We start from the raw sequence: 15,714 nt of genomic DNA on the forward strand, positions 1-15,714 counted from the left end.
AAGGTGGGATTTTTTTTTTTCTTTCCCCCTCCACCACCACCCCCGCCCGCCGCCACCTAGCCCGCCTCCGCCGCCTAGCCCGCCTCCGCCGCCTAGCCCGCCGACGCCTAGCCCGCCGACGCCTAGCCCGCCGACGCCTAGCCCGCCTCCGCCGCCTAGCCCGCCGACGCCTAGCCCGCCGACGCCTAGCCCGCCTCCGCCGCCTAGCCCGCCGCCGCCTAGCCCGCCTCCGCCGCCTAGCACGCCGCCGCCTAGCCCGCCGACGCCTAGCCCGCCTCCGCCGCCTAGCCCGCCGACGCCTAGCCCGCCGCCGCCTAGCCCGCCTCCGCCGCCTAGCCCGCCGCCGCCTAGCCCGCCTCCGCCGCCTAGCACGCCGCCGCCTAGCCCGCCGACGCCTAGCCCGCCGCCGCCTAGCCCGCCTCCGCCGCCTAGCCCGCCGCCGCCTAGCCCGCCTCCGCCGCCTAGCACGCCGCCGCCTAGCCCGCCGACGCCTAGCCCGCCTCCGCCGCCTAGCCCGCCGACGCCTAGCCCGCCTCCGCCGCCTAGCCCGCCGACGCCTAGCCCGCCGCCGCCTAGCCCGCCTCCGCCGCCTAGCCCGCCGCCGCCTAGCCCGCCTCCGCCGCCTAGCACGCCGCCGCCTAGCCCGCCGACGCCTAGCCCGCCGCCGCCTAGCCCGCCTCCGCCGCCTAGCCCGCCGCCGCCTAGCCCGCCTCCGCCGCCTAGCACGCCGCCGCCTAGCCCGCCGACGCCTAGCCCGCCTCCGCCGCCTAGCCCGCCGACGCCTAGCCCGCCGACGCCTAGCCCGCCTCCGCCGCCTAGCCCGCCGCCGCCTAGCCCGCCTCCGCCGCCTAGCCCGCCGACGCCTAGCCCGCCTCCGCCGCCTAGCCCGCCGCCACCGCCACCGCCGCCTAGCCCTCCTCCTCCTCCTCCTCCTCCTCCTCCTCCTCCTCCTCCTCCTCCTCCTCCTCCTCCTCCTCCTCCTCCTCCTCCTCCTCCTCCGCCGGTTTCGTGCCGGGATCCCATGGTCCTTGGGGTTGACCAGATGTCCCGTCGCACTTAGTCTCTGCGGGGCTGGCCCCATCGATGCTATGGAGGGGGATCACCGCCAGGAGGCGCTGCGGTTGCGGGCTTCTCGACTCCCTCTCCTTCCCCACCCCTCCGCTCGCCCGCTCCTCCTTTCTTTACTCCCTATCGCCCCGCCCCGTTTTTTCTCCACACACACGCAATTATCACGCTCACGAACTATCCCGGGACCTGGCGTGACTTTCATCGCAATCTCCCCCCCCCCCCGGACACACACACATAGAGACACACCCTCCCGGCAGGGAGCACCCTGAGTGGTCGAGCAGATGTCGCTGCTGCATGCGGCCTCCGCATGGGTTCGCTGGTTGACCAGATGTCTGGTCCTTGGGTGGTTGACCAGATGTCTGCTCTGTGGTTGTCATCCTGACAGGGGGGCTTCGGGGCGGATGTGGTCTCTCTGGCCTCGCTGCCCCTAGGGGTCACCCTGCGATCGGTATTCTTCTCGCGCGGGGCGAGGGGCGCTCCGGAGCATTCCTCTCCTCTCGGAGTTTCTGTCTGCAGTCTCTCGACTTGCTCTCACTCCCCTACCCTGCTGTGTGACTTTGTTTTTGGTCCTTTCATTTTATCTATTCTCTCTTTGCCTTTTCCTGCCCGCCTTTCCGCTCCCCCCCCCCCCCCGGATTCATGGTTTCACGTCACGCGGGTGACGTGCCGACACACCAGGAGGCCCTTCTCACACGTGCGCGTGAACACGCAATCAACACGTTTATGAACTAGAAAGGGATCTGGTGTGACTTTGCTATTATTTCCCCTCCCCCTCCTCCCCGCGCTGAGAATGAGTTTCCCCGGGCTCGTGTGCCCGCCTGGGAATCGGCTGCAGACGCCATGGCCCCGGGTCGACCACATGTTGCCCTGGGGTCCACCAGATGTCTCTGGCGAATTGGGGCCCTAGGGTGCTTGTGACGGTGTGGTCACTAGGTGTCGCTCTGGGCTCAGTATTCTTCCTTCTCGCTGTGACTTTGGTCTCTTTTTTCGAAATTTCTTTCTTTCTTCCTCTTTTGCCCTGTTTCCATTTTCCCTTCTTAATCTCTTTCTCTCTTTTTGTTGCTTTTTTTCCACGGCAGATGGGTGATGTGTGTGTGGAGGAAACGCGGCGTCAGGGAGAAGACACATCTCACACGTGCTCGGGAACACCCGATCGTCACGCTTCTGAGTACCGACCGATGGATCTGGTCCCGAATTTTTTAATAGTTTTCTCCTCTCTCTCTCTCTCTCCCTCTCCCCCCCTTCCTTCTCTTTCCTTTCTCTCCCTTCCTTTCTTTCTTTCTCTCGCTCTCTCGCTCTCGCTCTTCTTTTCTTTCTGACAGAGTCTCTCGTTCTGTTGCCCTGGCTAGAGTGCCATGGCGTCAGCCTAGCTCACAGCAATCTCAAACTCCTGGGCTCAAGCGATCAGACTGCCTCAGCCTCCCGAGTAGCTGGGATTACAGGCATGTGCCAGCATGCCCAGCTAATTGGATATACGTGTGTGTGTGTGTGTGTGTGTGTGTGTATATATATATATATATATATATATATATATTTTTTTTTTTTTTTTTTTTTCTTGAAACAGAGTCTCACTCTGTTGCCCAGACTAGAGTGCCGTGGCGTCAGCCTAGCTCACAGCAACCTCAAACTCCTGGGCTCAAGCGATCCTACTGCCCCAGCCTCCCGAGTACCTGGGACTACAGGCATGCGCCACCGTGCCCGGCTAATATTTTTCTGTATATATTTTTAGATACTGTTTCTGTATATATTTTTAGATATATAGTTTCTTTCTATTTTTAGTAGAGATGGGGGTCTCGCTCTTGCTCAGGCTGGTCTCGAACTCCCGACCTTGAGCGATCCACCCGCCTCTACCTCCCAGAGTGCTAGGATTACAGGCGTGAGCCACCCCGCCTGGCGTGTACGTTCTGTATTCACAGACAGACGGAAGGCAGGGAGAATGTTACCCTTTCAAAGCCCGCCCTGCTCGCCTCTCAGCCCACCGATGGCACTCTGAATCCCGTGGCATTCCTTCACTCAGCTGAATTCTTCAGCACCCGACCCCCCCCCACCCCACCCCCGTGCCACGGGAGTTCGTTCTCATGGCAGAGCCATCGAGGCTGTTGCCACACGTGTTGTAGGTGCCTAGGCAGACTGTGCCCTGGCCCCGAGGAGGTACGGAACCGCCTATCGCCTCGGGAGGGAGGGACAAGATGTGTCCGTGTCCAAGGCGACGTCCTGTCGATCACGAGGAGGCCTGCAAAGGCTCGTATCTGCCAGGCATTGAGCCACATGACATGAAACACCGGTGTGTTCCTTCACTTAGGTGGTGTCGCGTGTTGATACTCACAGAGGATGATAAACCCACTCGCATGCCGGCTGAGCCCCCTGTGTCTCCTCCTCTATCCACTGAGGGAAAAAACCGCAACGAAAGGTAGAAAACCACAGGGTGGGAAGAGAGCCCGTCGCTCTCCCTATGTGACCGTCCGGAGTGCTCGTTCAGATGGGAGGAGGTGTGTTTGTGTGTGTGTGTGTGTGTGTGTGTGTGTGTTTCATTGATTTTGGTGCCATCTTTTCTCTGCAGCTGCGTCAGAGGACAGCGATTTTTCCGATTTTCACTCCGCTGAGTGAATTGCCTTTTGAAGAGAATGTCCACAGGAAGCCTACGGTTCTCCCGCGTGGGTGGCCCTCCTCTAGAAATGAATCTCGTTTCTTGAACGGAGGGGACTTGTTGACGCCATCATTCTTTCGGGACGACTTCTCAGACGCTAGCTTTGGACCGCAACATAGGTGCCCCCGACATTGCCTCAAGGGTTCCGTGGTGCCTCCTGTCAAGAGACCCCACCGACCGTCCCCAGCCTGCCCGCTCAAGGGAGCCGGGCCCCTTCTGATCTGTCCGCCCGCCGTGAAGCTCCCTCCCGAGGGTCGGAAAGCCCACCTGTTTCCCAGTTCGGTTGAATGATGGGGCACCCGGGCAGGGCACTGGCACCGAGTGACTCCATTCTGAGTCTGTCTGCTCTGTGGGGCGGGGGCGGGTGTGGGGGGGGCAGTTCCGTCTCGACCGGTGGCCTCCTACCGACTGACTCTATGGGACGGACCATTCTCACTCAGGATCGTGTACCTTCTTGGCCTAGGCACATCCCGGCACTGAAAGCCACTTTTCGGGGACACTCTCCCACGTACAGATAGATGGCCTGCACGAGTGCTCTTCCTTTCTCGAAACACTGGAAATCTGTCCTCAATTTTACCTGACCTACCTGACGGTGTGTGATAAAGGAGCATAGAACCCTCAGCCACCCTCCACCTTCCCGCTGTCACGAGAGACAGTGCCGAGCGTGAAATTCTATCCCTGACTCTCTGTGTCCACCGGAACGTGGCCTGACTGCAGTGACGTCAGCTACGTCAAGTCGTTCTCTGGGTAGGGAAAGAACTTAACCAGATAGGCCCTATCGGTCGCTTCTCTGTTCTGATAGTTTTGTGGCAGCCATTTCTTTCCCCCTCTCTTTTCTTTTTCTGTCTCTCTCCCCCACCCCCACCCCCAAATTCTTTCTACGAAGACGTTTAGGATGTCAGATTCTGGCCACATGCCCCCCCCTAGGCATAGGGGGGCCAGCATAGACAAAGGTCTTCGGTACCAAGTGTTCATTCCACGGTGACAGATATTGCCACTCTTGTATTGACCAGGGCGAGATCGTGAGTGGGTCAACTCTGAAACTCCCTGTACTCTACTTCTCTCTTGGGTAGGTCCCTGCCCCAACCCTCCGGCTTCTAGCACACACCCAGGGGCACTCTCTCCTCTCTGGATAAAGTTCCAGATGATCCGATCCGCTCCGAGGAGGAAGGGGAGCTGGCCGGGCCACCCGCTGTGCGCCCCACCCCCACCCCGCCCCACCCCCGTCAGTCATAGGGTCCGTTCTTTTCAGGATGACACCGGCAGCGGTTGCTGGGTGTCACCTAGCGGCCACTTTGATCAGACCTCGGGATCCGGAAAGTCAGGTGACGTTGGGAGTTTAAGAGCTGACTCCCGGGAGGTGTGGAGGGCGGGGAGGAGAGCACGGTCCGGACGGTCCCACCCTCTTCTTCCCGGGCCCGCAGCTCTGGGCCCGCCCGGGGCAGCCCTAGCCTCTAGCGGGTCTCCGCCCACCCGCCCTGTTGTCTGCGGGAGGCGCCCCTCCTCCCGCTCTCTGCCTCCTCCCGGGACCGTAGGCCTCTGCCCGTCGTCTTTTTTATTTTTATTTTTTCCCTTTGGTTTGTTTCTCTTTTATCTTGTTTTTTAGGCTTATCGAATATCATATCGTATAAAAACTTAAATCACAGAATGAATTATATTAAGTAACAAGATGTGGCTTTTTATCCTACGCCGAGAACGATGAATTTTTCTCTTCGTGTCCATTTTCCTGTCCTGGAAGAAATACAAAGTTGCTCGTGATACTTCCCCATCATCTTCCAGTTTCCCCGACTGTCAACACGATGTATTCGATCGTATATCTTTGTGTGTGCACGTGGGCGCCTGTACCTATTTCTTTTCGGCATCAGTCTCAGGTCTTTTGGCACCTGGGGGGGGGGGGGAAAGGAGAAACCAATAAAGGACAGAAAGACGTTCTGTCGTTTTACGCTCCCCACCACCACCACCACCACCACCACCACCACTTTTGGGAGCTTGTAGTCTGGCCTATGTCCCCAAGGCAGGTTAAATCTTTTCTTAAAACTCCCAAGTGGTCCCCTGCCCCGCCCCCCCCCCCCCCAGGTGGGCAGCCGGCAGAGTTCACAGGCTTTGTTTTTGGCAGAGCCTGGACGATTGAAATAATTAACCACAATCATCGCTAAAGCTGAGAACCCCTCCCCCCCCCCTCATTAAAAGCTCTGTATTTCTGCCTAGCCCTATGTTCGGGGAAATTCGGAGGCTTGAGATGGGAAGGTCTACCCTATTTTCTCCTTTACCGGCAAAATAGACTCTCTCTTTCCTTCCTCCTCAAACAGCTTGTCCTCGTTATTCGGCCTCGTGGGCAAGTGGCCGAGCTTTCAGTAACACCAAGTCTTCTAAGTTGTGTTGTGTTATCGGTCTTGTTTTCTTTCTTTTCTTTTCTTTTCTTTTTTGAGACAGGATTTCTTTCACTCTGTCCTCTCCCAGGCCGCCTTGGCCTGATTGTAGCTCACAGCAAGCTCCAAATCCAGGGCTTAAGTGATCCTCTCTGCCTCAGCCTTCTGAGTAGCTGGGACTATAGGCAAATGCTGCCACACCCGCCATAATTTTTCTTTTTTTTGTTGGTAGAGATGAGGTCTCATCGTGTTACCCAGGCTGGTCTCCAGCTGCTGGGCTCAAGTCACGCTCCCGTCTCTGCCTCCCAAGTTGCGGGGATCACGGGCATGAGCCACCATGGCCAGCCAGGTTATTTAAAGGCGATCGCTTTGCTATCCTGATACAAAACCCCAAATGTGCGAGTTTAAGGCACCAGACGGAGGGAGTCCCCACACTACATTGTCACGAACATTGAGGGTGGCTCACGAAACAGCTGGGATGTGGCCACACAGTAGTGATCGAGGAGATATATTCTAGTGGGATAGCAGAAATATAGAATGTCCTGAAGACACTAAATGTCGGAATGCCACAGCAGTCAATGGCTGACAAACTTCCATTCCATCGTGTCATGGTAGGCGGCTTACTTTTCTCCTGCTCCCTCGGTATGATTAAGGCCTGACGTAGAAAATGTCTACGTCTCATCCAAATCCATCGAGACGATGGAAGGGGGAACTGGGAGGGGAATAAAGAAAAACAAGAGAGGGAGAAGCAAAACAAGAGAGAAGGGGGACGAGGAGGAGAAGGAGGAAACTGCCTCCCCTGCCCCCATGCTACCCAATTAATAAATGAAGAATGGCCTCTTCCCTCCTCTTCCCAACCCCTAACTATGCCTGGAGGTGTATCGTAGGCCTACAGTCCTAAGAAATGTACAACTACTGATAGTAATGGGAAGAAATGCAGTCTAATAGGTTTCTGTGCAGTGGGACACCTGGCCAGGGCACTTACGGTGAATGGAGCTTGCAGGGCGGGCGGGAGGTTGCTCTGGGTGAGTCTGTGAGTTGGCGGTGAGTGGTGAGTGAATGTGAAGGCCTAGGACATTACTTACTGTAGGTTTTCATAAACCCTGGACACTTAGGCCACACGACATTTACCTTTAGAAATTTCTTTCTTCAATAATACATTAACCTTAGCTTACTGTAAGTGTTTTCACTTCATAAACTTTTCCATGGTGGTTTGGTTTTTTTTTTTGTTTGTTTGTTTGTTTGTCTGTTTGTTTGTTTTTCTTTCTTTTAAACTTTTGGACTCTTTTGCAACACCACGACTTAAAACACAAATGCGTTGCACTGTTGTACACAGATATTTTCTTTCTCTGTGTCCTTACGTGTTCCGTAAGCTTTTTCCTACTTTTAAAGTTTTTATCGTTCTATGCACTTTTCAAAATAATAAAAACTAAAACAGAGAGGGGGGGGTGGGAGAGGGAAGGAGAGAAATACACACACATGAATATGTTTCCCAAGTGAACTGAGGAAGGGGGCCGAGTCAAGGTTCTCAGGGAGCCACCAGTGATGAAACGGTCAGGCTCAGAATCAGCATTGCAGAGTGGCTGCAGAGCCGGGGGGCCTGGACTGGCTTCCTGGACGACACTCCGTGTTTGGTAACTTGGCGAGTCATACATCCTCTTGAGCCTCAGCCTCTTCATCTGCAAATGCAGAAATCATGGTGCCTACCTCACAGGGATATTGTGCAGAGTGAAAAAGCAAATGCAGGCAAAGCCCACAGAAGCACGCGTGGTAAACAGTAAGCCTTTAATCGTGGTCACAGTCGTTGTTATAGGATCATCTTCCTATGTCCTTGTCTTTTAAAGATTAGCAGAACCTCCCAGAAGATGAGAATGGGCTCCCCCTGAGCAAGTCTCGGCTGTAAAGTCACAGGCATGTTGAGCATGTGGCACAGAAGGCAGAATAAAAACCTGATCCCGGAACATTATGTTCCTGCAGGACATGAAATCATTGAAGGTATGGGAAATCCTACCTCATATCCGTTTTACTAGAACACCTATGATTGCGTACGCACATGGACGCACGCGCACGCGCACCCCAAACTTTTTGAGCTTCACAAAACAGCGTAACCAAGGAACACACTATGATGCTTCTTAGCGATCTATTTAGGCCCAGGTTACTCGTCACTCTGAGCCTGCCTCCTTATCTGTCCAATGAGAATAGTGTTTGTCACAATTATCGTCATCGTCATCCTACCTAACGCTTCTGGTAAAATTGAAGTGTGAGAACACCCGCTAGACAGAAAATCCATGTTATCTCTCAATTTTTCTTCCTCCTGATTTCTATCTGAATCTGTGAGCTCGCTTTGGTTCACTTCGGTTTTTCAAGAGGCTCCGGTTACCTTCTCTCCCACCTATATCGGATTGGGTCTGACGGAAGAAAGAAGGAAAAAAAAAAAACCATAGTAAAGAAAGCAGAACAACATTTGTTTCTGAAGCAACCGATCGAACATTGCTGATGAGCCGGTCTTTTCTATTTCAGTAAACCAAGGAGGCCTATTGTCACGAGGATGTGAGGGGCCCGGGTAAGATTGGATGATTACCCCTAAAGGAGACAAAGCAGACAGACTATGGCACATGTGATCTTAGCAAAGAGAATAAACAGTGACCTCTCTGCCGAGTTGGGCCTTAGCATACCAAAGGGAAATAAAGGTGTAATAGGATGCTCAATTTTTACTCTGGAAACAGAGGTTGGTTGGGCACTGAACTGAGAACACTGAATTTTTTACCCTCCTTGATATTCACATAGGCTTAGAGGAGGAAAAAAAAAAAAAGAATACTGAGCCTATAAGTCATCCCTAAAACTCGGATTTTATGTTCCCTTGCCTTTTCATAACTGAGCAACACACAACATTAAAGAATGGACACAGGCCGGACGCGTTGGCTCAGGCCTGTAAACTTAGCACTCTGGGAGGCCGAGGCGGGAGGATCGCTCAAAGTCAGGAGTTCGAGACCAGCCCGAGCGAGAGTGAGACCCCCCGCCCCCGTCTCTACTAAAAATATAGAAAGAAATTGTCCAGACAACTAAAAATATATAGAAAAAAATTAGCCGGGCATGGTGGCACATGCCTGTGGTCCCAGCTCCTGGGGAGCCTGAGGCAGGAGGATCGACTGAGCCCAGGAGTTTGAGATTGCTGTGAGCTAGGCTGACGCCACGGCACTCACTCTAGCCCGGGCAACAGAGTGAGACTCAGTCTCGGGGGGGGGGGGGGGACCCAAAAACAAACAAACAAACAAACAAAATAAAAAACTGGAAGGGACACAGACTTCCACAGGTTTGTGTGTGGCCCCTTTTACTTATTAACGCTACAGGACCTTAATTATTTGTGCTCTGAATCTGATATTCAAATTATCCTTGTGGCCAACGCGTTTGAACAGTAGATGGTAGGGGAAGAAGAGTTCACCTCCTGAATAGATGACAAGTAACGGGAGTACTGGTGAAATTACAAGTGGCTTACGTTTACACACTGAAAATCCCAGTTAGCCGCTACCATGAGTTCAAAGAAGAGATCTAAATTTCTGACCCTATGACCATAAAAGATATTTCCTCCCATGGTGTCACAGATAAAAATAAAACTGCATCCTAGCACTTTGGGAAGCCTAGGGGGAAAGGATCGCTTGAGGCCAGGAGTTTGAAGTTGCAGTGATCTATGATGATGGTACTGCACTTTAGTCTGGGGAACAGAGTGAGGGCCCGTCAAAAGAAAAAAAAGAAAAAGACAAAAAGAAAGAGAGAGAGAGAGAGAGAGACAGGAAGACACAAGGAAAGAAAGAAAGAGAGAAAGAAGAGAGGAGAAGAGAAGAGAAGCGTCAATCTATCCATTGCATTTTCTACCCTTTAGGTGACTGGGCTTCAGCAGGGTGATGTGATCTGACAAAGTTCATGTTGCTAAGAAATAAAGCACTGGGGTTCAAACTCTGAGTTTTCAAAATCCAGCATATCCCCCTACCCACCATACCGTGCCACCTCTGAGAGTGGATATCTCACAGAGGAGAGCTGTGGAGGCCATTCTTGGACAGACAGAGTCAAGTAGTGGAGACCATGGAGTCTCTGCTCTGCAGCCAGTCTAGAGTCATATGGAGCCATTAACACTGCTTGTGAGGAAAATACCATGTCATAGGGAAACAGAAATATTTTCCGCCTTAGGCAGATACAATTTAGGAAAAGACCCGAAACCCCTCTTCCTCTAACAGTGCTTTCTGGTCAGATGCTGACCCCTTCGATTCACAGATTCAGATACATCATTCAATGCAAGCATTGTCAACAAGTCACTCTTTGCAGCTTTCTGAAATTTCTCGGATATAGCATACTTGTAAAGATGATCACTTATGTGAAGACACCACCCCTCCAGAAAAACAAAAACAAAACCAAAACAGAAGCCCACTTTTCTCTGCTGTGAAAATCAAGATCAGCTTTTATGAGATCCACTAAATTCACACAAGAAGTAAAATATAATCATACTGATATATGCAATTTTTCTCTTAGAACAGAATGCATGGTGCTCCTTATCGTCTCAGATACTGTCAACAGAAAGCACGCGGTGGATGAACAATCTCCGTGAGCTTTTCTACAGAGATGGGGTGTGTGTGTTTGTGTGTGTGTGTGTGTGTGTGTGTGTGTCTGTGTGTGAGAGAGATAAATAATGAGGGTTGAGGAGCAGATAAATGACTGGGGGAAAACAACAACAGCAACAACAACAAAAACCACTTCCTGGTTCCTCGATGCAAGCATTCATTTAAAGGGTATACTCGTATGTATACCCAGGTAGAAAGTGGAAGCAGCTTTAAAAAAAAAAAAAAAGAAAAATTGCTGCGAGCCCTGGTTATGATACGGCAATAAGCGCTAGCTCTTGGAAGGTGTAAAACATATTCACGGTGGCTTTCGCCAATTTGGGACGTACAAAGACGAGCTTGAGCACCACCACCAACCAAAAATATGAATGAATACCTGGCTAGCGATCAGGATCAGACATAATAGAAAAGAAAAAGCTCCCAAGGCTAAAATAATGTGAACACGATTGACTCGTCCATGGAAAAGAACCCCAAATCACCGCAAAATAATTTAAAGAGTTTTATTCTGAGCCCAACGGCCGTGATCATGGCCCAGAGAGCTACGCCCAAGAAGCCTTGAGCAAGCGGACCCATTGTGGTGGGGTGGGTTACAGTTTGGCTTCATACATTTTAGGGAGACAGGAATTACATGTAAAATCACAAATCAAAACATGGAAGGGGTACATTGGTCTGCGCTGAAAAGGCAGGACATCTGGCAGTTGGGGGGGGCGGGGGAGGGAGGGTGCGGTGTTTACAGGTTTACAGCTGGGTTTAAAGATTCTTTGATTTGCAATTGATGACATAAATGAACCTCTGCCTAAAGGCTTTGCATCATGTTTTCAGTTAAGGTAAGGAGGTCTGCTAATCACAGACAAGCCACTGGACAGTTTACCCAAAACTCAAGTGCCCTGTAGTTCAGTAAACGGTTGGCCTGCTAGATATGCGTTAAGCTTTGTCTTGCCTGGCCTTAGGCCCGTCGGACATTCAGTATCTCATTGTTATAAAATCTGACTCCATCAGGGAGGGGTGTCTGACTTCCCCTGTCCTTGCGGGGCAGCAGCTCAGGTTTAAGGGTTTTTCTAGGGTTCCCTGGGCCAACCACGGGACGGGTCAGCTGGCGGTGGCGGGCGGGGGGCGGCTTAAGATCCCTGCCCCCCACTCCTCCCCTCCCCTGGGGCCGGAGCGGGGGTGGGGGGGTGGTGAAGGCCCAAGAGGAGAGGCGCGTGGGGGAGGTGCCGCTCCCAGAACCAGAGACTCGTCTGGGCCCCACGTAACCCAGCCACCGCGACCGCTTCGCCCGAGGAGGTGCCCAGCAAGTCGTGCTTCTGCCCCTCGGGATTGCCTGCGGGCTGGGGGCGGAGTACGAGCTCCCGGCCCAAGAGGGAAACCCCTAGCCTGGCCGCACAGATGGCCGGGCCCTCGGCGGAGCCCTTCCGCCGTTTTCCACCCCTCCCCCACTCACTGCGCTGACTGCGCATGCGCGCTCGCACGTAGCCGCCTCGGGCTTCTCTCGGGCGGAGCCGCTTTCAGCCGCGACCCCGCCCCGCGAGCTGACTGCGCATGCGCGCTCGCACGTAGCCGCCTCGGGCTTCTCTCGGGTGGAGCCGCTTTCAGCCCCGACCCCGCCCCGCGAGCTGCCGCTTCCAGGCGGCACAGCGCATGGGGGAGGGGACGGAGCTCTAAAGAAATCAGTCCCCTCCGTCTCCTGCCTCAGGAAAAGCCCCAAACCCTTGGAGAACTGCCACCCACCGCCACTACCGTGTGTGTGTGGGGGGGGGGGGGGCTGGGTCTTTACTTTGTGTCCTCCTTGTGGCCCAGTCCAAGGCGGCTGGGCTGCCAAACAGATCGTCTCGGGAGGGAGGCAGGAAGGGCCCAGGTCTGGACAGGGGTGGATTGGACCCCTCCACCCTGGGGTGTGGACTTGTGACCGAAAGCTCAGCTGCTTGTCCACGAGGCCGAGTAACGAGGACAAGCGGTATGAGGAGTAAGAAAACAGAGAGTCTACTTTGCTGACAAAGGAGGAAATAAATAGGGTAGAGCTTCTCAGTCTCAAACCCCCAAATTTCGTGAACATAGGCCTAGGCAGAAATACAGAGGTTTTAAAGGAGGGAGGGTTGGTTCTCAGCTTCAGGCAATTACTGCAGTTAGCTGTTCTAAAGGTCCCGTCTCTGCTGAGAAGAAAGCCCTTGAACTCTGTGGGCCGCCCACCCTGGGGGCCACCTGGAGTTATAACCAAAGAGTTAACGTGCCTCAGGGATGCAGGGATGCAGGCCGGGCTGCAAGTTCCCAAAAGCCTGGGGGAAGTTTTAGAAAGACAGAAAATCTTTCTGCCCTCTTCCCCTCCCACCCCCCCACAAAGCCATTTTCTCTGGTGCAGACTCGGCACCCTCCCTGCTCCCCCCCTCTCCCCCCCCCCCCCCCCGCAGGCCTGTTTGTCCTCAATCATCTGTGAGGTTCACGAGGAGGAGATGCTCTCTCGCTCTCCCCACCCTCTTTCTTCCCTTAGGAAATCCTCAGCGCTGTTCCACACACTCAAGGTGGCGGGCCTGCTCCGGCCACCAGCCACCTCTTGTGCCACCTCGCCCCCCCCCCCCCGCCCCCAACGGAGTAGGTGTACAGACAGGAGCACACTTTACCGGAGGGCGCCTGGGGATGAAGAGTTGTGGTGGCCAAATGGGGGATGCGGGGCGGGGAGGAGAGTGGCTGGCATTTGGCAAAGAGTGACACGGAGTGGCCATCCAGGCTTGTCTGAAAAGTGGGACTACGAGCCTGAGAGCGCCGACGGAGTCGATGGACATGGTCACTGCTGTGGGATGTCTCTTTTACCACGATGTAACACCAAAGCAAACCCCTGACCCGCTGGGTCGGAGAAGGCCTTGTGGGCAATTTAGAAAAGCCATGGCGTGGCCATTTGGAATACTTCCTGCCTCTCCGGGAATCAAAAATTAGAAAGGACCATGGGTTCTGTATTAACGTACCAAAGGCAGGGAGAATTTTAGCCTTTTAAAGCCTGCCCTGGCCCTATCTCAGCAAGGCAGTGGCACCCCAAGTTCCGTGACATTTCTGCACTCGGCGGCTGACTTCTTCAGCCATCTGTTGCGATGCCCCTGCCAGGTGGCCACTCACTCGCCCCTTCAGTTCAACCCTTGTACCAGGAAGTGTTGCCTTCTTCCTAACCCCTATGGGGGGACCGGGGGGTGATGTGTGTGTGTGTGGGGGGGGGTAATGGAAATGGGCAGACCCCACAGGTGCAGCCTCTTCCAGGTCATAATGGGCCTGAGGCAGCGTGGGATTCCCCCGGAAGGGAGGCAGGGTGGCACTACGGCACCGAAGCCTGACGCCGGCGGCCACGTGGATGGTGGGGGACACGTTAGACCGCTGAGATGCAGCCACTGAGAGCCACCCCGCAGCAAGAGGTCTCTCTGGCAGAGCAGGCACTGAGTCCGCAAGTCAAGACAGCTGGGAGGCCTGGGAGACAGAGGCCCTGGATCTCATGTCCCGGGGTGGGGGCGGGGGGCAGTGCCAGTGCCTGGAGAGAGAGAGAGCCCAGGCTCCAGAGGCCATGATGGGGCCTGGTGGGCAGGGCCGAGGAGGTCAAGGCCGGGTGTGGTGGGGTCCGGGATGAGGGGCTTGGGGTGACGGGCAGGGAGAACGACCCGTTCACTCAGACGTGCCCTCAGAGGAAGGCAGAGGTGCGTTTTGCCTTCCTCCGGCTAGTGGAACGCTCCGCATTTCTTTCCTTCAGAGCTGGGTTGAACCGGTATGGCATCTGTTATAGTACGGAGTGCGAGACAGGACAACCTAGAGACCGAATTGAGCCAAGTCATGAGTCCATATTAGCTGGCCAGCGACCACCCCCTGCCCTGTTAGGGTACAGGTACAGAGAATGGCCCCGAGCCGAAAAAAGCAGGAAGGTTTCAGACTATCCTAAGCTAGAGCTCCGTGACTTTAGGCACGGCGGTTGAAACAACACTATACCACCTACTCCGCAGCTGTGTGGTCCGGGACCAGCCTCGGGCCCCCGTTTCGTTTCGGTTACAGTCTTTAAGCGAGCAGGTTTACAGAAACAGATAGCTCCAATTAAGGAACATTCTTTCAGGCGTTAAGCAAGCACAATCAATTTTACAACAGGCAGCTGGAAAGTTTAAACACTTAGTTACAAGTTAATTGCTTTGTTTTATCTCCGCAAGGTACGTATTTCCAATTACAGACATAGGTCAAGCGGACATCGGTCACCTAGCGAGCAAGCATAAGTTTTCAAGTGGGCCTTTACAGCGTCCAGACAGGCCTCGGTCCAGTTATTGTGCATTCTTTTTGACCACTTGGAAAGCTACTAGCACCGTTCCGGGCCTCACCTCACTCACGCGGAACTACAGAGTGATGACCCGGGGTGGGTGGGTGTGTGTGTGCTCCCTCCTGTGGTGGGCAGGGTGATCTGCTCGCCCACCCGGCGTGGTGTCCCCCACCCCTGCCCCATCTTGGCGTTTGCAGAAAACAAACACGAACACAAGAGAGGGAGCCGGAGGAAGAGGAGGAACATATGCTGCTATCCAGGTTATCCTGGGAGGCTTCCTAGCCATTTCTGAGGAAACAGTGTCTCCTGGCTGTCTCCCGTAGTTTTATTTATTGACTTATTTATCTATTTTTCCTTTTGGCTTGAACCCATTCTTTTCGTTTCGGCATCTCATCTGACATCCTCTTCTGAGAGGAACCTGGAAACGTTTCCCCGTGTTGCATCTTTTCAGGCTCTGTACGACTGACGAGCATCGTCCCTCTTCAGTCACTGGGCTCTTTGCTAGCCAGGCCTTAATTCTCCACGTTGTAAACCCCAGATCGGATCTCCGCCCGGAATCCTGTAGAGACCCACCGAATCGATGTTTGGACTGGGATGTCTCGTAGACCTTACCTATTAAAAACCGATCCAGGCCAGGCTTGGTGACTCACGCCTGTAATCCTAGGCCAAGGCGGGGAGGAGGACCGATCGCTTGAGGTCAGGAGTTCGAGACCTGCCTCGGCAAAAGCAAGACCCCCGTCTCTACCA

The 15,714-nt window shown here is 54.1% G+C and overlaps 1 pseudogene; it reads right to left on the reverse strand.

The window, feature by feature from the left end:
• Positions 1-1,716: 1,716 nt before the first annotated feature.
• Positions 1,717-1,808, reverse strand: LOC138380059 (small nucleolar RNA U13; annotated as a pseudogene).
• Positions 1,809-15,714: the final 13,906 nt, after the last annotated feature.

Source organism: Eulemur rufifrons, unplaced genomic scaffold, assembly GCF_041146395.1.
Source record: "Eulemur rufifrons isolate Redbay unplaced genomic scaffold, OSU_ERuf_1 scaffold_262, whole genome shotgun sequence".
Classification (NCBI taxonomy): domain Eukaryota; kingdom Metazoa; phylum Chordata; class Mammalia; order Primates; family Lemuridae; genus Eulemur; species Eulemur rufifrons.